This window comes from Podarcis pityusensis, assembly GCF_964106645.2.
Source record: "Podarcis pityusensis genome assembly, chromosome: 2".
NCBI classification, from domain to species: domain Eukaryota; kingdom Metazoa; phylum Chordata; class Lepidosauria; order Squamata; family Lacertidae; genus Podarcis; species Podarcis pityusensis.
The window spans coordinates 53,383,269-53,405,371 of record NC_138029.1 but is presented as its reverse complement, the minus strand read 5'-3'; the positions used below and the strand labels follow the sequence as shown (position 1 = coordinate 53,405,371).

The following is a 22,103-nucleotide window of genomic DNA, read 5'->3' as shown; positions in this document are numbered from 1 at the left end:
CCAAGCAAGATGAGGGGAAATGGTGCATGAATGCATTTCAATATATGTCATAGGATGCCGTTATTATTCTAGAGCAGGGGTCAGCAAACTTTTTCAGCAGGGGGCCGGTCCACTGTCCCTCAGACTAAGTGGGGGGCAGGACTATATTTTGAAAAAGAAAAAAGAATGAATTCCTATGCCCCACAAATAACCCGGAGATGCATTTTAAATAAAAGCACACATTCTACTCATGTAAAAACACTCTGATTCCTGGACAATTCACGGGCTGGATTTAGAAGGTGATTGGGCTTAGTTTGCCTACCCATGTTCTAGAGGTTCCTCCAAAGCAGAATGCTTGCTTAGATAACTGAAGGGCCTCTGAATGAGAGTTTTAAAGGCAAATTTCAGGAGCAGCCAGCATGGTGCCCTCCAATTGCTGCTAGAAGTCTACAACTTCTATCATCCTTGACCACTGGCTATGGTGGCTGATGGGAATTATAGTCCAGCAACAAGTGGAAGGTGCCATGTGGGCCACCTCTGTTCAATTTAAACACAGTCTGCTATTCAGTTGTATGGAAGCAATAGTCACATACCGTATATACTCATGTATAAGCCGACTTTTTCAGCACATTTTTTATGCTGAAAAAGCCCCCCTTGGCTTATTCTTGAGTGAGGGCCCCTTTCAGGCTGCTCCTTCCTCCTCCTCCTCCTTTGCCACTGTCAGTGGCAGTGTTGGAGGAACGAGCAGTGTTATTCCAAGTGGCTCAAAGATGAAATTGCATTCCAGCACCTAAAATGCAAAGTAAACATGCATTAGATTGTGCTCTAAGTTACCAGAGTCATCTGATTTCTTGCACAATCATCATCCATCCTACATACATTGTAGCAAAGCACTGAACCCCAAACTGCTGCTGTATCCGAGGACTGGATCCTGCAGATTAATTATCCTCCCAAACATTGTTCAGGATTGAAAGGGAGCAGAAATCATGTATTGAACAGCTAGCTACTAATTACACTTTCATGTTAAGCCCCCAAATCAAATTGGTACTCTGAACTTGTCTTCTTTGTATAAACATCAGTAATTTCTGAGTTCAGTGCTAAATGCTCTAGGTAATAATTATCATCATATGTGGTTAAAATTAGTCAGACCTCATCACTGGCAAGTTCAAAGCAAGTTATTTTTCATAATTGTTTTCTGGCTGGGCTACTTCTGCTACTAAGGTTCAGAAGGAAGAATCAGGAAACAGAGTGAAGCTCCAGGACAGCTTTAACATTTGATATGAGGCTGTAATGGATCAACATCAAAAGGTTCTTTTTTCCCATTTGAAATGCTTTACCAAACATTTATCAGGCTGAGAACAGACTCTTTTGTGGAATAGTCAACAATTTTCTTGTTCCATCTATGGTTGGAAACATCACAAGAAGATCTTGACATTTAATAGGATGGCTTTTCTGCCTATGGTTTCAGCCAAAATCAAGATGGGAAGAATTAGGTGGATTTTTCCGAGCCTCAAAACGTTTCTTCATTCATATGATACAGTGACATGTTTCATACTTGTGTGCCAATAGCCCAGAATGAGATGCACAACTCATTCTATTATAATGTGTACAAGACCATAATGACAGTCTGTGGTGTTGCATAAGAGGAGCACAGGACAACCACTCTGGCCAACAGAACCCTACTTATAGTCTGGATTCCTCAAACAAAGAGAAAGGTTGAGAAGAAGCCATAACTCAGTGGTAGACCACATGCTCTGGATTGCAGAAGATGGCATGTTCCATCCCTTGCCTCTCCAGTTAAAGCATTAGGTAGCAGGTGATATGAAAGACCACTGCAGGAGATCCCTCATTAAAATTTATTGTAACATGCACAGTGCACACATTTTACACAGTGTCAAAAGACTGTGTAGTGTGAGAAGTTTTTATGCAATTAGACACATGGGATATAAGAAGGAGTTAGGTAGTTCCTTAAAAAGAATAATAATAATACATTTTATTTATATCCCACCCTCCCTAGCCGAAGCCGGGCTCAGGGCGGCTAACAACAATCAAATAATCAAACAATCAAATAATACAACAAAAAGAACAAGAAATGCATGAGGAAAGATCAAAATAAATAGAAACTGAAGTTGAGTACTGGTTCCTTTCAAATATTCATAACACATACTAATAGTACATTATGAGACTACCTGACTAGCCAAAGGCCTTTATTGACTCATATTGAACTCCAATTAAACAGTTTGTGTAGGTATGCAGCCATTACACGCCACTACAAAACAAACAAAAGATTACACAGCTGTGCCATAGTCCTCTCACAGTATGCTGAACATGTTGATATTTGTTTTGAAGTTGTAAGGGCTTTGTGGGGAAAGGGAGTCTTCAGTACCCCACTATAGGTGAAGGAAGAAAGATAATTTAGTCCCCCAAATAATTGGGGGCATCCCCCTAGTCCTCCTTCGTTCCCCCAAGTCGCCTCTTTTTTCTTGTTCTTTCATTGTCCTGACTTCCCCCCTTTCTGTTGTTTGCTGCCTTCCTTCCCTTTTCTTTTTCTGTTAAATCTTATTTTCTTTCCCCTCTTTTATCTGGCCATGCCACAACTAGGAAATGGACACCAATAACTACTCCACAGTTGTTCTCTTTCATGTTCTCTTTCCCCAGTAGGTGGATCAGGTGTTCTTGATAAGCCAGTAAAGTTCTCCTTGAAGGACAACATAAGCTAAATCTAAGATTGTATGATCCTGTTCACCCTACTTGTTTCCATATGATATAGGGTTTTGATTGACCAACCAGTACAGCATCTAGGTCCAAGCCAATGCCTGTCTATTCATATCCTTGAGGATAGCTCCATTGATTCCGCAGAATGCCAAGTAGGTTGCAATCTATGGAGCGTAGTATTAAAAACATGAGAACATAAGAAGAACCCTGCTGAAAGGCACCAAAGGTCTATCTGGGTCATCATTCTTCTTCCCACAGTGGTTAACCAGATACGGTACCTTCAGGAAACCCACAAACAGGACATGAGCCCAATAGCCCTGTTCTCCAGCAACTTGTGCTCAGAAGTAGGATGCCTGGCAGTGCTTCTGACCCTATAGCCATCCTCACTAGCAGCCAATGATAGCTGTATCCTCCATAAAGGTATTATTATTATTATTATTATTATTATTATTATTATTATTCCAAAATGTATGTTGAAACCACTACAACTGCTGAAATAAAAGCAAGAGTTGGTGCTAAAGTTATTGACGTGAGGCATAATTTCAGAGCAGTTATGGGGCTACTGGTCTTGAAACTAGCAATTTGAAGTTGTACATTGTAATTATATAAGTGAGAAAAGTGTTAGCCTTGAATGCCAAAAGTAATAATTTGATATTCAGGGCTGCACTGATTGCTACAGACTGTATCCCAAGGAATATAGTAGCAATTCCTGTTTAATCAAATTCAGAAGGGATTTTTTTGATATAATATATAAAAAATCAACCAATCATCTGTAATTAAGGTTTTTAATATGCAAGTCCTTTGATGTTGTGTCATCTTGGAAACATAAAACAAGCATTTGTCTCCTTTTTATAGAATCTGATGAATGAATCTGAAGGGAGGGTAGATCTCCAGAGAGATACGTTTAAAAGCATCTGGTGTTTTGACTTTTTAAAAAAGCAACAGTACTGGCAAGAAATCTTAAAACGGGTGCTTGTAGAAGTGAATTAATATGTCAGCAGCTTACATGTTGATGGGAAAGCTTTGACACATTTGGAAGATCCCTTTATTTTTTCCCCAGTTCCAGCTTTCATGCTTGTAAGAATTTCCCCAGGACATTTTAATTAATTCTGATTAGCAACACCCCCTTAGGAGCTAGTATGTGTCATTAAATCAGTCTCACAAGGACATAGAACAACAACTATTGTTCTTCTGCTGAGAAGCCTCTCCTAGTAGGGGTTCGGTATCTGGGGTTCTCCAACTCCATGTAGCGAGGAAGTCCCAGAAGTTTTTATTCCTGTACCGTTCGCCCCCACCTCCAAAATTATTTTTATCTTCAGACCCTTTATGATCCAACAGCGGCAGGGGAGTCTTGCCATTGGGGCCCTTTTTGAGGTTGGGGCCCTCAACAGAGGCCCCCTCCTGCTGACTCTTGATGATAGCACTGCATGCATTATCTCCCTTGTCTTGGCAGAAGATTCTGTCTCGTTCTCTCTTTGTTCCCCTCCTTTCTCTTTCCACAAGCATCTTTGCTTTCTGTTCCACTACATACAGTGTTTTCTGTTCTACATGTTCAGCAAAATCATGTCAAAGGCTCCTTCTGGGAGTTGACCGTTTCAATCAGAAGTTGAGAAAGGTCATTTTTAAAATGTTTCCCCACATTACAAAACACTTTCTCAACATAGAAAACTGGGGGGGGGGGGAGAAAACACATCTCCAATGTCTGTCTGTCTATCGATCGATCGATCGATCTACCATCTATTAAAAATAAGGAGCTGTGGCTGGGTTAAAAGAAAAGATTAAAAGGAAGAAGAAACCCGCAACAGTGATTGTACAAAATAGATTGAAACAATTAAGATTTGTTAAAAAAAATAATCAGTACAAAAATGTAAGATAGGATTGATTACAGCATTGACAAAAAAAATCATACATTTGCAAGGAAACGATCTCTCAGAAGGTAATCAAAGGTGTCCAGTACCTTCAAAACATATTCCATTTTTTCTCTTCCTCCCATCTTTTCATATATGTTTTACCGATTTTGCTATGAGTGTGCCATGATTCCACATTTTTTCCTAGTCATTCCCTTCCAGGTGGTATTATGGAAGCCTCCAGTATTTTACATGAAGAACCCTAGTATCTGTGACCATACAGGATGTTAAATTCTTAAAAAGAATTATTTGTAAATATAACGAAAAAGAAAGGGAAAAACTTTTGCCAGGAGACATGGGAAATAAGAATATTTCATCAGTCCTAATTTAAATATATATAGATTAATATATGCAGACCATATATCCAAATAGGTCTCTATTTGAGATTGACTACTATAAACAGAAATGACAATGAGATCTTCAAACCAGAGTAGTAGTTGGTGGGTGTTTGTCCTTCCAGCCTTGTAATAGAAGTCTCTTACCCATCACAAGAGCTCGCAAAGACCATTTTTGCTGTCCATCGATTAGTCCCCACACCACAGGAATATAATTTAAGAGTGCATGAACATCAGCACATATCAAGGATTTGTCTAAACCAAGTTAATATGAACAATAATTTATTGCCTGAAAGATGACACCACGGAACATGCCAGCATCGTGTGCTTCAAAAAGGTGCTTTTACGACACCAGTATGGATCTGAACCAGTCAATTGCTTCCTATAAAGACATTCTGTCATTTTGTTGGCTTTTATCATTTATATGTCAGAAAGAAGAATAGTAGCTGTAGTGGAATGAATATAAGACCTCAAGATCTTCACTAATACTCTTCTAATTTCTCCCCAAACCGTTTTAGACCGTGGACAATCCCACAATATGAGAAGGGGAAAATGTAGTATAACAATCATATTCAAAGAAAAGTTGTGTACATTGGGTTGTAGCCAATGCTAGTCCTACTCAGATTAGACCTATTGACCTTAATAAACATTATTAATTAAGGCTTATTCATTTCAGTGGGTCTACTTTGAGTAAAACAAAGTTGGATGCAATCCATTGTCGCACAAACTCTCCCAGCTGGCATGCGAATGTTATCTACTATGCCTTGAGCCCATCAAACCCTTTTACAGTTTACTTGCTCCATTTTGGAGCCATGTTCTAAAAGCAATGTGTAGGTTTTAGAAAGAATATGTTTATTATTATTTAACAATATTTTCCTCAGAACTATTCTCTCAACTGAACATTAAATTTTACCCAAGGCAGTCAGGTGTGTCAAGTGCATTCTAATCTGAAAATATTTGGGTTAAACCCAACCCAAAGTTGGTTGGGTTTAATTCATTTCATTTATTTTTCAGTACTATTATATCATGCAACCTTTTTTCCTTGTATCAGCTGGGATTATTTTAATGTACTAATTTTATATATCAAGGGAACGGTTGCTATTTTTGTTTGTTTGTTTAATAACTCCCTTTATGGTTTGAAGTAACCAGTAACCTCTACTGCCTTTCTATGTCTACTCGAAGTTACTTCCCATTAAGTTCAATATGACTTGTTCCCATGTAAGTGTGCGCAGGGTTGGTGTGTTAATGATCTTTATCAGTAGCTGCATTTTTCAAAATGTGTCTCTTGACAACACAACTTTTCTTGACATCAGCCCAGATCTACTTATCTATCATTTCCTCGTAGAAATCCCCCGCTTGCAATATTTATGAAATCATGCTGGCACTCAAACATGTCGGGTGGGGGTGGAAATGACTGTACAATAAGGGACTTTTTATCGTTTGAAAAATACAACTCTATTCCCTGGAAGCAAGCCAGGCTTAATGTGCAATGTTCTTCTGTCATGTTATAATTAGAACTTACACATATACTGAAGTTTAATTTCCAGAGTTTTATTGGAGTGGTGGAAGGAACAGTGGGTGGGTGGGAATCAAACAAATTCTGTAGTTTTTCATGTTCAAAGCATTTCATGGGAGGTGGTTGTAGAAGAGACAGAAAACCCATTAGTCGTTAATAAGACTCGAGAGCAGATTTATTAGGTATTACTTATGCATTTTCCCCTTGCTCATGACTCAAATGCACAGACATTCTGAGGGCTTCTTCTCTTCTCTTCTCTTCTCTTCTCTCTTCTCTTCTCTTCTCTTCTCTTCCACATTCACTATTACATTGTTTGGGGTAAGCTTGGTCTGAGGACATATGACATGATTCAGCCACCCTGCTGAAGTTAAGCAGGTCTGGGCCTAGTTGGTGCTAGATGGAAGACAGCTTCAGAAACCCCATGGATGTTGCCCTGGGCTCCATGATGGAAGAACAACAGGGTATAATAAGTGGGCAAGTGCTTATTGGGTTTTTAGAAGGTGCCTTCCTCACCTGTGCACCCAATGCAGGCAAACTGGTGGCGCTACTCTAAACCTGCCTCAGACACAAGATTCCTCCACTGAGATTTTAGAATACAGTGGTACCTCGGGTTAAGTACTTAATTCGTTCCGGAGGTCAGTACTTAACCTGAAACTGTTCTTAACCTGAAGCACCACTTTAGCTAATGGGGCCTCCTGCTCCTGCCATGCTGCTGGAGCACGATTTCTGTTCTCATCCTGAAGCAAAGTTCTTAACCTGAAGCACTATTTCTGGGTTAGCGGAGTCTGTAACCTGAAGCGTATGTAACCCGAGGTACCACTGTATATGAATCAGTTTGATAACAAGTCAGATTATTAGAGTACCTATTCTAGCCCAATATTGACTTTCTTTGCTATAGAAACAGAGGTCCTGTTTTAATAAAAAATGGTCATGATCGAGACCCTTCTTTCTGTCTCACTATCACATTTAGTAAGTACTTAAGTGAGGTCCTGCTCAGTGACTGACCTACGTCTCTGGAACTCTTTTCTGAGAGAGGTCTGGCTTTCCATATTTCCAATGATCTTCTGCCAGAAAGCAAATTTATTTTTTATTTAGACAGAACTTTGGTCTTATTTTAACTATTGTAACTATGTTGCTGTCACTTAAATGGTTGTTGCATTTGTTGGTTTTATTTATTTGTTCTGCCTGCCTTGTTTTTAAGCTTTGGTTCTTATTTTGCAGTGGACCTTGGACAACATTTGATGGATATGTGGGGTACAAATTTAACACATACACATAAATTTTATGAAATTGTTCAAAGTCTGGATTCCAGTTTTGCCTCTTTAAGAACATCTATCCTTCTCATCCTTTTCTTCTCCCTTGTTTATTGGCAATAAGACATTTAATTTATTTGACTGATATGCAATGCAACCCTGTGTTTGTTTACTCATAAGGAAATCCTGTTGAATTCAATGGAGCTTATTTTCAAGAAAGTGTGCACAAAACTTCAACTGGCTACTCAGCTCAGCTGTCTGACCTCATGCTTCCTACCGACCGTTTCAGAATGAAACAGCCGTAATCACACTGTTGGTGCTGTTATTATTATTATTATTATTATTATTATTATTATTATTAGTGTGTGTGTGTACACACTTATAGTTCTCTTTCAAGGAAGTCAAGGCAATGTACGTGTGGTTCATTCATTGCATTGCACCACGATTTCTGCTCAGCAAACAAGGAAATACGGCTGATACAAAATTAACAATTAAAATTACTGCCTCTTCTATTTAGAGATGATGTTGAAGCCAAAAAGGCTGTTAAAGTGTGATACTTCATTATAAAAGTAAAAATGCATAATTATCTGATTTTTCTCTGATCTTGTCTTGATACTTTATTCTTTCTGGATATAAATATAATTAGAGAGATAAATTGCCTGTGGTTTTCTTCCCTTCTTCCCTCCCTCTTCAACAACTCAGACTCCAGAAGCATTTTCAAAGTTTAAATGTGCTCTGTTTTGCTTGCCGTATCCTTTCTGCTGTAGCTTGAAAGCTCTTGATCTAAACAGCTAATGTTCCAAAGTTTCTTTCCGCACAAGTGACAACTAGTTGGGAAAGATCCATGTGATGGGCCTCATTCACAACATTTCTGTGTTCAGATGATGTTGTCAAGTGCAGGGCTGGATTTAGGTTTGATGAGGCCCTAAGCTACTGAAGGTAATGAGGCCCTTTATACGTCCAGCTGTCCTTTGTCAACAACAAATTGTCGCTGTTTTTCATGCTGAATTTTTGCTATATGGTAATTTATGGACCTAATAGGTATCTAAAGCCATTTGCACATAACAAAATATGTATTTTATCCAAGTAATTTGTGTTTTATCTTATATTTTGGAAATATACATTCAGGTTTTTTTCCTTTAAATTTTTTGGGGCCCCCAAGAGAGTGGGGCCCTAAGCTATAGCTTGTTTAGCTTATACATAAACTTGGCACTGGTCAAGTGTAAATGGGCAAGGTCTGTAATAAACTGGGGTAACAGTATTGGCAATGTATACCCTCCTGTTCAGATTCAGCAAGTGGATGTGATGGGTTACAAAGTCAACTCCAAAACTAGTATGAAGAGTTTCTCACAATCGCTTTCAACTTCCAGTGGAGTTGCTATCACTTTCGATTTAACCAAGGAAGAAGCCAGACCTGAAATAAAGCACATCTGGATGATGTACATGAAAACTTGGAGATGTGGGGCAAACTAACATCCATTTAAAGAGCACTCTTCTAGCATGCAGTATTTCAGAGAAAAAACATTTCTTAATTTTTGAAATCCACACACATATTTACATGGCATTTCAGAATGGAGAACAACTAAAAATGTGCAGATCAATTCATTATTTCAACAGTTATCTGTTAGAAAAAGTTACGGGTAGCTTCAAGATCCATACCAAAAATCATCTCTGACCTGTGAATCCCCAAGTCAACATCTTGAAACCAAATGTCTGCCTCAGCAGAGACCGCCAAAAGACAAGAACTTCCTCCTCCAGCTTCATTTAGCTATTCCTCACCATAGTCTTTGATGCTTGGGAATGGTAGATGACCTTAAAATGTATGGCTTCATGTGCCAATTCTGACCCGATTCCAATGGCCAGGTGGGAAATAGAATAAAATTTCTTAGGAGCTAAAATGCAGTTAACAATGTAGGTGTCAAAACCCATTTCCTATATAAGACAAATTCCAACAGGATCTCTTGGATATTACTTCAAAGCACTGAATCAACCATCATAGATAAGTGGAGGGTGATTGCGCCCCACAAGAAGTTCATTAAACATTTGACAAACACACCTCAAAGTCATCAAACAAGTGAGATCCCAGACAAAAGGAAGGTTAGTAATTAAAGTAAACCTCTGCCCCTCAAGGATCTGTCATTGAACAGAGAATTCTTTTAAAAAAAAAGGGCTGTTGTTCAAAGCAAATAAGAGTAGGGTTATGTTGCCCCCCCAAAAAAGAATAGTGCTCCCTTTGGTGGGGAGAGTCCAACACCTTTCACTGTGAGATTGCAATCTGTTCCCCCTGCCGCCTCTGGCTGCCAGCACATATTGCCACAGTGCTTGTTAAGGGAGGGGTCATGTTGTGCCTCAAATTGTGAATGCCCCCTTCAAAGCGGCTTGCTACAATGCAATACACCCCTTCTCTTGACAACCTTCAATAGATGGGGAGCTTTCCAATCTGCATGTTGCTGCAGAGTGCCTGCTCAAACTGGCTGCTGGCAAAAGCGGCGGTGGGAGAAATGTGCCACGCATACTGGGGCCGATTGTCTCCTCCCAAGCGGCGCCAACCATTTGAAAGGAGGTGAACATTATTAAATTTTGGCCCTTCTTCACATGCAGCCCAAATAGGGATTGAAACGAAGTCCTCCTAAAGAAGACTAACCTTATGTTCTTCTAGCTAAGTGTTCTCCTGTAGAGAACAATCACTCGTCTTAAGTTAAACGCAGCCAAGGAGTGAGATAGGAGGGTTCTAAATTGTGCAGCGCAAGGCTATTCTCTATTTATTTATTTCTTTGATGTCAGTTTTCACATCCCACACACATGTAAATTCAAAGATTTACAATTAATTATATCATGCTTAAAATATAGACAATTAATCATACCAGGATTAGTACATCCATAGTTACAGCTTCATTTATGTTTATGTTGATTCCACTGCAAAAGGAATGGCATTCATCTCTCCACATCGAAAAATCTCTTGTTGGTTGTATCCTTGCCTCACCAAACTGTTTGTAACTTGTGGTTTCATTTGCTCTTATTATGTCCCATCTTATTTTCTTCTAGGTACAGAACAAAATATGTGGCACCTGCAACAAAATGTTGCAGCTTCAAGTGTTATTCAGGATTCCAATCACTCTCAGCCCTACAGTCAGCATTCCACAGGCACCAAGTGTGGTTAGAACCCTTTGGGATGTTTTGGAGGCCCCCCCGCCATTGAGGGGTTTTTTAATTATTATTTCTGCAGCAAATCCAGAGCCTTCCCTCACCGCAGCCCTGCCTACCCCATCCTGGTCTGAGCAAGCAGCAGCACCACCACAGCTGGAGGAGTGGTGCCTCAGCAGTACCCCACCTCATGTGTCATGTCTGGGCAAAAATTAGGTTTTCCCCAAGCCTGCTGATACTTCTTAAGGTGCCGTTTTGACTACATTATCGTGCCATGATGGCTACATCATGGCACCATTTTGATTACATTAGCGCTAACAGCCTGAGCAATAAGAATAGAGCAAATGACGATGGATAGGACAGGATACCTTTGAGAACTAGTTCACACATGCATGTATACCCTTGATTGTTCTATACTTTACTCCTGATGGTAGCAGAACGTGTGATTTGGCCCCACTGAAAATCTTTGCACCTGCCATGGCATGAAAGTTCTGTCTGCTGTGTTAAATCTCTGATGGACCCTTCATATATATACAGCTTATATACATGCATTGATGCTGCCATCATGCACAAAGATCTATTTTTACCACCAACCTCCTCTCGCCACCTACAACCCTTTTGTGCGCAAATAGCTACAATCACAAGAGTGGCATATACAGGGGAGGGACTGGACTGGGCACACAATGTTCTTCTGTGTACAATCACATTGTTCCATAGAGTAAAAAAAAACAAAACCACAACAGTGCAAGTTTTGAGTCTTGCCGATTGCATTCTTCATGCTTCAGCCGTTGCTTCCTAGCTTGGGGTAGGGGTGGGGGTGGGGAGAGAAACAGATGTGTCTCACTAAAAAGAAAGGGGTGGGGTGGGGTGGAAAACCTTCCCAACGTTCTGTGCACATGGACCTTTCATTTTATGAAAATAGTCAAGCTGCAACCACAAGATTTCACAGATAAGAGAAAAAATGTGGATTGTACTTAATTCAATATTATAAAGAAATACTCTTATGGGGAGACGGCAAGCTGAGCCAAAGCCAGACCAAGACTGCTGACTGATCTGAAAAATGTGAATATTTTTCACACTGGGACACCACATCTCATAATGCTCCATGTGTGCTATAGTATATAATTATGAAATGTTTGCATTAAGTAACTTGGGTGCCTAAATACAGATGTTCCTTATTGACATTAATTGGACATGACATATCTTTGGCCTGCTTTATAGCAGTCATCAAAGCATGCATTTCCATTTTGCCATATATATTCTAAAGGAGCTCTGTTCCATATCGACCTTATTAACAGTGAAAAACATTAGTGCCGCAGCTATCTGTCATATATTTCAGTTAAAAATGCAATTGGTTCACTTTGAAGAGGAATTGACCGCAAACATTAATATTTGTTTCTTTCCCCCCAGAAACTTTTCTTCTCTCTCTCTCTCTCTCTCTTTTACTAGGTATCTTGATGCTTATTATTGCTTAATTATTTTTACCGTTCACAATAAAAAAAAACATGAAAGCATCATGTCTCCCTAACTGCAGAGACTTCAATGGCATTTTGTTAAACATTTCAGTAGTAATAGCTACCTTTAGGGTGATCTGGGCCTGGTTCATAAGTTGATCCTCTGGTCAGAAAAGGAGGGGGCATAATTTTTCCCAACTCTCCACACCATTCCCAAGGATTGCCCAACCCCCAGGACCAGGTTTTTGATGGTTGCAATGGGCTGCTAGGGGAAAGGGGAGGCAGAAGCCCCCATGCTACATCCTTGAATTTGATTCCATTTGCAGAAGGAAAGTTAGGACCTAAGGCTATGAGTTGGGTCTACTTGCATCTAGTTCTCATTGAAATCCATGGGGCTTAAGTGATGACTGACTTTTCCCACTGATGTCAATGGGATTCATGAGCAACTGACTTAGAGCACAGAATAAGTTGCATTGACTTCAGTGAGGTGTCTATTTCCCCAGGTATAGGATTGCAGTCTTAGGGCAGGAGTCTCTCTAGTGGACTTCTGCACATGGACTTCTGCTAGTGCAAAAGGGTTTTCCTCACCTCTTTTGCTTGTGGGATTTGAAATTTCCTTGGGGAGGGGTGCATGAGAGAACCCCCAGAACAGTGTGCTGGGGGGGGGGAGAGCGCCATCTGGCAAGTGGAAAAAACTTGCCATAGTGCTATGCTGAATTCCACCTAGTCTGTATCCAATCCAATTCAATCCAACTCTGCATTTTCATTTTAGAATTACACTGGCATAATACAAAATGCAATTTTTGGCAAAGTCACGCAGAACTGTTATGATATGTTAGCTTCTATGCCAATCTAGTCAGCCCAGCTCCAAACCTGGTCAATCAGTTCATTTAACATTAAACTGAGGCAGCAGCTTTGGATGAATCCAGTTCAAAAGCACGAGTAGTGGTGAAACTGAGATCTGGAAATAAAGTGCAGTGGTTCAGAAGGCAGGGATTTCTCAGTGGTGGCACCATGTTTATGCAACAGATCTGGATGTACTCCATATTATATGTCTTTGGCATCTGCTTAATACTATTTATTTTCACAGGGCTCCAGGGTCTAGCAGGAGTGGCCCTATTTATCTAAGTGCATCACTGATTGCCATATGCTACTGTTATTTTATTGCAAAAAAATGGCTTTAATTTCGCTTTGTGGAATGCAACGACCCTATTTTCATTAGAGAAATGTTGGAGGGTATGGAATATCACAGCAACCAAAATGGCTTCCATGCTTTCATGGGAAAAAATGGGATGCCTCGTTTTAGGGGGGACATCCTGGGGTATGTTATTGTAAAGATTACAGTTAAATAATGCATGGGAAGCCCTTTGGACACTTGAAAGCACTATACACATGTTAAGTATTATTATTAACTTTACAAGTCACAGAGCTGCTTCGTAGACGGTGCCTACCTTGATGTGCTTTTTTTATTAAACCAAATAACTTATATTTCATATACTTTTATAGTGCATGCAGCAAAGCAAGGAAGCACCTATTCAATCAGCTAGGTAGGTGTTTTAATACATGCATTCCTTGCCTTCTGCCTAACTAAGCTCCTCAAAGCGACTTAGCAAAGTGTGCCTGTTGCTCTTACATTAATTAACCTGGTCTGCTTTGCTGCTCTTCAGCAGCCTCAGGGGGGCTGGTTGTTCATCAAGTAGTCAGCGATGACTCTGCCCTCCTGACGCCCCTAGAAAACGGCAAAAGCCAGGCAGCTACCTGCTGTCCCTTCATCAGCAGCTTTGAAACGACAGGCCCTGGGGATCAATGAGCAGCTTACCAGCGCCTGCTGCGAATGAGGCAAACTTGAAGTAATTGAGAAGGGTTGCAATCCAGACACATTCTTTGAGCAGATCCAAAGGGCTGCACATACCAAATACGACATCTGCTCTTTTCTATTTTATTTTATTCAGATAAATGTAACCCTCTTTGCAGTACAGAGGGCTCCAAATGTCTAATAAAAATAACCCTTAAGTTGCGTTTGACCTCCGCTATTCCATATTTCATACTGCTTTTTTTAAAAAAAACACTCCTAATATTTTTCAAAGGGCTTTGCTATCCATGGGGCTGTGGGGTGGGGGCTTGGGGGAGCGAGCTGCTGCTGTTCAAATGAAAAAAGGTCAAAACACCCGGCTGGGTGTGTGTGTGAAACGGAGTCACCCGCTTCCCTGAAATGTGGCAACAATTTATATATCTAAAAAGTTTATTTTTACAATGTTCTTGGTGGAGGAGAATCATCTGGAGGACGTTTTTAAAACAAATCCTAATTTTGAAAGCGTAAGAATCTTTGGGGATGAAATATGGATGTGCTCATTTGTTCCAAAACTGTTTCTCCCTCCCGCATGTTTAATAAATGGCAAGATATTGTGGTTTGGTGTTTTCAGACTCATGCTTGCGTGATGTGCCCTTGAGGGCATCGGCTCAAATCCTTCTGCTGTGATAAGGGGGAGCTGATGGTTGGGAGTAAGGGGAGGGGCTATAGCTCAGTGGAGGAACAAATGTGTTGCATGCAGAAGGTCCTGGGTTTAATTTTAATTTTCAGTTTAAAAGAGTCTCGGGTAGTAAGACTAGCAGCTATGACTTCCTGATGCCTTGTCAGTCAGAGCACCTATATACTAAGACCAACAGACCAGTGGACTGACTCAAAGTGGCCAATTTCTGCTGGACATAGAATAAGAGCCTGTTCAGTGTAGTGCTTAGAGTGTTAGACTAGGACCTGGGAGACCAGGGTTCTAATCTCCACTCAGCTATGACACTCAGTGGGTGACCTTCAGCCAGAACTTTCCCCTCAGCCTAGCAAACCTCACTGAACTGTGAGGATAAAATCAGGAGACAGAAAACCATGTATGGTACGTTGAGCTCCTTGGAGGAAAGGTAGGATAGAGCTGTAATAATAATAATAACAACAATAACAACAACATTTGGCATTAAGGTGGAAATGAACAGGTTACCTGCAAAGGAGGAAGAAAAATCTCCACACGCTTCCTTATTTTCTCCTCAGAAAGATATCCAGGAATTGCTTGCAGCTCCTTCTTCCTAAACTTGCCTGGATAGGAAAACTGGCTCCAAGTATTCAGTCTCAGGCTTTGTAGATGTTTCTTCGTCAATTCATCTTCACAGCGAACATTTCCACAGCCGCCTCCAATGCTCTGAGGTACCAAAGGAAGGTTATTCAGCAAGGTTATTTGATAATCTCCCAGGCGATATTTGCAACAATTCCCCTGGATGCATTCTTTCCCCTCCTCAATAGATCTCCTGGGAGAAAAGAGTGTCTCCAGATAAGCTTGATGGTAATGGAGTCGAACAATGTCCCTGAGGTCATGATAATAACAATAATAATAAAAGCTGTGGCTTTGGAGTCCAAAATCTGCTTCCTTGAATAAATAAGCTGCCTTTGCCCATCTGAGAATGAATTTTGCCAGGGAAATTTCTACAGTTTAAGCATATCTACCTTCTCTTCTGAACACAGTATTTGGCTTAGCTCTGCTTTAACATCCTGTTTCGCCTCGAAACAAACACTACTGTGTTGGCTCAGGCCTTCCCTCCCCGTCCAACAGTGAAGGCGGCAGGATGGGAACGGCTTTTGTTTTGGAAAGTCATGCTTTCACAGTACGTTGGGAAAGCAGCCCGAGAGCAAGCGATCCATTGGATCCTACAAAAACGACGGCCGTGTAATTCAATTCCATAATGCCGCGAGTTGTCTCTGTATCCCCTTAACAGACTTGGCAGAATGAGGACAATACCACAAGGGCCTCCAGGTCACTATCTGTGTGAATCATAAAGGATTATGCCAAAACCTTGTCTAAAGAATAAGTCTTGGAAAAAATTACTCAAGAGTTCCAGATGTTAAAATATCTGGGTGTGTTTGCTTTGTGTGTCAGTTCTCTGAGGTTTTTTAAGGTGAAATGCTTTTAAATAATGGGAAGCTGGGAAGCTGGCCTCATTTAACGAATTCTCCTGTTTGTTGATACTTTATTTGAGTGAATACAGCCTTAGCATATTTCTGGAGTATGATGTTGTAACTTGTAACTAAGAGCAGCAGCGTCTTCAAATGTACTTGTTGGCTTTCAGAGAAAGTGAGAAGTGCAGTGACATAATACCAAAGACTGAAATACAAACTAAGCCCACATGTGCAAATGTACAGTGGCTGCGAATACATCTCCCAAGGGTGAAGCAGGACTTTTCCTCCTGGCACTTGTAAGAAACACATCCGAGAGGTGAGGGAAGGGGAAGAAGGAGAGATGATATTGTCCTTGTTCCTGGTTGCTTAGAGATAGGTGGATCTGTCAGTTTCAGTTTCTCATTGTTTCTATCTTCATTTTAGTTGTCCACATTTTCACAGAAGTTTGCTGATTTTTTAAGAAGTCCTTGTGAAAATTCACCAGCATTGTAAGTGTGAATTTGTTCTAATATGTATGCATTTTCACTAGTATATGCATTTGTTTGGGTTTTTGTTTTTTTGTACACACTACATGGCTAGAGAACTACAAAATTCAGATTAGTGTGGATTTTGAAAGATAGCTTTGTTTTGGTTCTTGAGATGTTTTGGAAAGTGAAAATACGAAAATTTACCTTTACATGGGAAATAAATACACCCCCCCCACACACCCTATTCCTACTCTTGTTAAGGTATAAAAAATGACACCGCTGGTATTCCCAGATGGGTTAATTGTTTTGAGAGGGAAGTGAGCAGAGGTAGGTGCTTTGTTAAGATCATATGGGTTTAGAAAACAATTATTTGCAGTTTTTGGGGGGGAACCACTCAGATCACTTCGAAGTCAAAAGGTGACAAGCTCACCCACCCAGAATTTAAAGCTGCCATTCTTGATGAGGCATGTGCAACTAACTGAGAGCACGAAATAATCTTAAATTTAACAATGGTAATCCAAGTGGGCTATTCCAAGAAATGGGAATGAGAATGGACTGATATGATGAGCATGACCATGCTATGATCAATCTTTCCTTCTTTTTTAATTGCCTTTAGTCAAAATAATTTTTTTTATTTGTTAACAAAAAAAGTTGCAAACAAAACAAAAAGAAAGAAAACAAAAAAAAATCAAAAATGTAAGCCATAAAGTGTTATAGGAAAAAGTACACAGATGTGGCATTCCACTTTCCTTCTCTTGTTTGGTTTTAGAAAAAAGTAAAAAGTGCTTTAATACAGAAATGCACATAATATTGTATATTGTCAAGCACATCTATAGAGAGAGAGAACACTGAAATCTGCAGAACATTGTGGAACACATTTAAGTGTGAATAACCAGTATGAATGGTGTCCCAAAGGGATAAGTCAGAAATCAACTGATGTTACTTTTTAGGATTTTGAAATAATCACATTGATATACTATGAATGCTTCTTAATAATGAAAACTCCAGGTGAAAAGTAATGTGTGTTACTAAAACTGACAAAATCTGGCACTTTCTAAATGAGATTTAGCTCCAGTTCAAACCCAGATTATTGATTCAAAAATTGTAAAATGCCATATGTTGGCACTCATCTGTCTTGAGAGAGAATGGAAGAATTCGCCACTGGGAGTGAAGTCAAACCACTGGAGAGTTACAGCGCCTGCTGCAGCTGTAGAGACCAATATGGGAGAGACGTGTTTTATTACAGGTGGGGCAGGTGAAGGCATCTGGTTTTGCTGCTACAGGTGCACCATCAGGACATTTTTCATGCTGCAATTCGCTGGAACTCAGTTCTGGCACCTCTCAGGCAGGCGCTATTTCTATTGTAAGAGAACAAGGGAGGTGGTATTGGTCACTGCTGTGGATACATGACCTGTTGTCTGTCTCCAGGCACTGTGTTCATCTGCAAGGTTTCCCACATGGCAAGGTTAATGTTGCCAGCCTTCATGTTACATTTGCAGACATCTTATTGATAAGTAGGAAATGTGTATTCCATGCTGCAATGGGCAAATCAATAGACTTCCAGATTTTCTGTTTATGACCTCGTTGCATTCTTTTTGCATCCCTGCTCCAGAGGGACATGGTGATATCACAGCACTACACGAATACAGTGCCTTCCCTGTACTCACACATTTGTCGCAAGGCCCAGTGGAGCCTCTGAACTGGGACTGCATTATTTACCCACCCACAAGATCTAAGTGCATGTTCAGATCCGGGGAGCAAATCCTCTCCAACTGGAACCCCAGAATTTGGTACATATTCTGTTTGGGGAGATGTCTGGAGGCATCCCCAGTCACACAGACCCCTTCAATTAATATGCTATGCCTTCTGCTTCAAGGAAGTATCATGCCCTGTTCACCTTGCTTGATTTTGTCCAAAAAGGAAATTTACCTAAGTATAGTCTAGATTGGAGGTGCCAAAGAACAGGAAAAACATTGTACATGAATTATGAGCAAGATAAACTAGACCTACTGCTTTGAGAATGAATCAATATTGTAATTAAAACATCAAAGGCAGTTCAAATAAATCTGAGCTCTGTTTAGAAAGCAGATGCCAGGAACATCTTTTCCATTTTCGTGGTGTTCTCAGTTTGCTTTGTACACACCCATCACAGAGTGTCAATGCCCTGAAATTACCCAGCGTAAAGAGGGTATGGTGCATTTTGCTGCTGCTGCTACCACTGCCACCACCACCCAAAGCCAGCTATGTTTCAAGTGTCTCATAAAACACAGAAGAAAAGAAACATGATAAATTAGGCATCCATCCCAAGTGGATGTTTTTCTATCCAAATTCAACCCCTAAAGGAATGTTACACATAGATAAACAAAGGAAGAGAAAGGGTGGGGATATGTTAGAATGTAACAGAACGCAAATTGCAAGCTATAAATGAAATCAAGTCACAACAACTTTGCCATTAACCATTTCCATATTTGGTGTGCTCTACAGTATCCAAATTTACCTTGTGGGTGAATCTACGGCTGTTGCAGCAGAATTTATCCAAGGTCTACCATTCACTTATTGTATCAAAAGTTGATTGCAAACTCAAGATGAGGTTGATGTGAATAGCCAACACAAGGGTGGGATGAATGACCAGCAAAAAATTTTTTAAAAAAAATTGCTGGATCATTAGGAAGCTCAAGAATGGCTTTTCTGATAAAAAGGGAAGTATGCTTTGTCATAAATAGCTGCAAAGTGCTCTGTGTCCAAATCACAACTTGGAAAGAAAACAGGAACAAATTGTTTCATAGCCCTTCCCAAGGCAACCCACCAAGTGGCAGATGCCAGGAGGTGAGGACTGGCGGAAAGTTGTTGGACAGAGCTCTGTGTGCTCTGAGACCTGCCTTAGCATCAGCTCGTGTACTTTCCTTGGGTGCAATGTAGGATGCTGAAGTAAGAGTTACCTCAGAGTCCTGTTGGGCCTTGTCTTGTGCACAGAATGCAAGCAAGCTCCATATTTCCAGGCAGCAAAAATATCATTGGCCAGCCCTGCAGGTGTCTATATGTTACTTTCCCACAAAAGTTGACAGTTAGCTGCCGAAGAATTTGTTTTTTTTAAAAAAAATATTTATTAGGGTTTAGAATAGAAATAGATATAATAAACAATATAACATATGTCTTAACATAATTTCACATTTTCTTTAGACTTCCTCACATCTCCCGCTCCCACTTTCATCGTTGTAACTTTTTGCCAGCAATTTATCATCTTATTTGCATTCTTATGTCCCATCTGTATATTTATAATCTTGTAATAGCTGCCGAAGAATTTGGCCGTAATTCACACAATCCACAACACAATTGAGCTCAAGCCATGTGTTTTTTTTAATCACTGTATTCCCTCAAAGTCAACAGAACAAAGAAATAGAATTATCAGCAGCCATAATTACAACAACAACGTTATACTCCATACATTATTATGTAGTAGCATTAACAACAAGAAAAGGTGCTGCTTAGAATATTTGAAAAGAAAAACAAACCTTTGCTGAGGCTGAACATATCTGATTAGGTGTTTTGTTTTTTTCATATTTCAGAGCCAACCCCTGCTCTTATATCGCTAGATGGACCCAGCAAATGAGTCCACGTTTCCTGGAGATGAATCAATGTAACTGCACACATTTGTAAATGAGGTCATGGCAGTCACCCAGAGACAGCAACATGCTTGGAATCTGAAATGAAGGATTCTAATGCTCAGGAAGTAGAAGAGGCAGCCCCCAAAGGTGTCTGCAGACAAGCTCTCTTCACGATGCTAGCTTGTGCCTGACTTGATCAAATTATTTTTCGGGGTGGGGGGAGTTGTGAATGATTTGCTGTAAACTCGCAGGTTCCTAGAGGTCATGAACACAACGAGGAGTGAGGGTGGAGGATACACTGCTGCCATCAACCACAAGCAGCTGTTGCAGCAATGCCGGCTAAGCCAAACAGACTTGTAATGAAGCTTTCGGGGAATGTCTGCAATGTCTTAGCTTGGCCCATGCAAATGATGGTTGTCCATTAATGTTGCATAGAATTGCCAGTAATTAGAACATCCCTGGTAGGCCACCAACATCATCAATGCCTCTTATGATTGTTTTATAAGTCTGAGCAGACAAATGCATTCCTGCATGACTTTAATGCTGCTGGAAGTGCTGAGCTCATAGCTTGGGCTACAACAGCTATGAAGAAGATTGTCTATCTGAGGAAGATGTTTCTCTAGAGCCACATCTCCCTTCTTGCCCTTTCACGGTTGCATTATCCCCCCGAACCCAGCATCTTTTGAAATCAGCTCGCTAATATCTTATCTTTAATGGCCTTCTAAAAACAGACCAAAGGGGACTTTGCAAAGTCAAGACGGCAGTCATCACTTCACGTTTAACTGGCCAGCTCACTTGGCCCTCCTTAAAGGACGCAGAGTGCACAGCTCACAAGTCTGTGCGCCTTCTCAGAAACCTATCGCGCAACATGTAAAAATAAGAAGGTGTCTGCAAAATGAGAAGTGCTTCTTTGCTCAGACGTTACTGAATGTCTCCCTGGCATCTATTTTCAGCTTGGGGAAGCAAGTTAACAACATCCAATATTTGTGCTTAGGTCACAAAGGCAGGGTCAGCCTGGTCATTGGGAAGAACAAGGCAGCCATCTCCAGACGCAGATTCAGATGCCATGAAAGTGCAGCCAAGAGGAAGTTCCTTAATGTAGCATTAAAAGGTTCAATAAGCTGGAGTTAATTCTCACTGATTTCAAAGGGCAAGTGCTAATAGAAGTCCTTGACTTTGACAAGATTGTGCTTGGGTGTTTTGGCAAAAGGGGAAATTAATCAGGAATGTGTGAACCTGTCAATTTCAGATTCCCTCATTTTCCCATTGTTAGGTTCAGATCATCACATTTCCATTCCACATCAGCATGTTTTATTTACTTATTTTAAAGTCCTCATGAAAATTCTTCAGCATTTTAATGAATATTTCTCTAAATCAGTGGTTCCCAAACTCTCCCCCCTCCCTGATCCCTTGAAAATTGCTGACAGTCTTGGCAGACCACTTGATGATATATATTTTTTGCCCATTGTGGGAATTGTAAGCTGCTATATGGTTTTTAATTGTATTTTAATTGTTTCCTTTATTTCTTTTATTGTATTGTATTGCATTACAATTTGCATTCCATAAAATTCAAGTTATAATGCAATAAAATACAATAAAACAAAAGAAGCAATGAAAATACAATTTAAAATTTGGAAAAAATCACGTTCTTTGACAGCATAGACACCCGAAACTCGATTGTGAAAAGGAGTTTTTAAAAGAAAAATGAATATGTCATGTGCCAAACCCATGACATTTTTGTCATTTTGCTTTTATATGGCATAATAAATACAAAATTTACTGTTGCAA

General features: G+C 40.1%; 2 long non-coding RNA genes across 3 annotated transcripts; one reads left to right on the top strand and one right to left on the bottom strand.

The window, feature by feature from the left end:
- Nucleotides 1-290: 290 nt before the first annotated feature.
- LOC308472420 lies at nt 291-16,198 on the bottom strand. 2 transcript variants are annotated; one of them, XR_013983490.1, is made up of 3 exons: nt 15,294-16,198; nt 10,570-10,773; nt 291-769 (listed from the first exon to the last, which is right to left on the bottom strand). It is a non-coding gene; the product is annotated as an uncharacterized lncRNA (long non-coding RNA). The 2 variants fall into 2 exon arrangements; XR_013983491.1 differs by lacking the exon at nt 291-769 and having other exon boundaries at nt 9,214-10,773.
- A 50-nt stretch (nt 16,199-16,248) lies between these two features.
- Nucleotides 16,249-21,708, top strand: LOC308472425. The gene is made up of 3 exons (XR_013983502.1): nt 16,249-16,559; nt 16,667-16,731; nt 20,277-21,708. It is a non-coding gene; the product is annotated as an uncharacterized lncRNA (long non-coding RNA).
- Nucleotides 21,709-22,103: the final 395 nt, after the last annotated feature.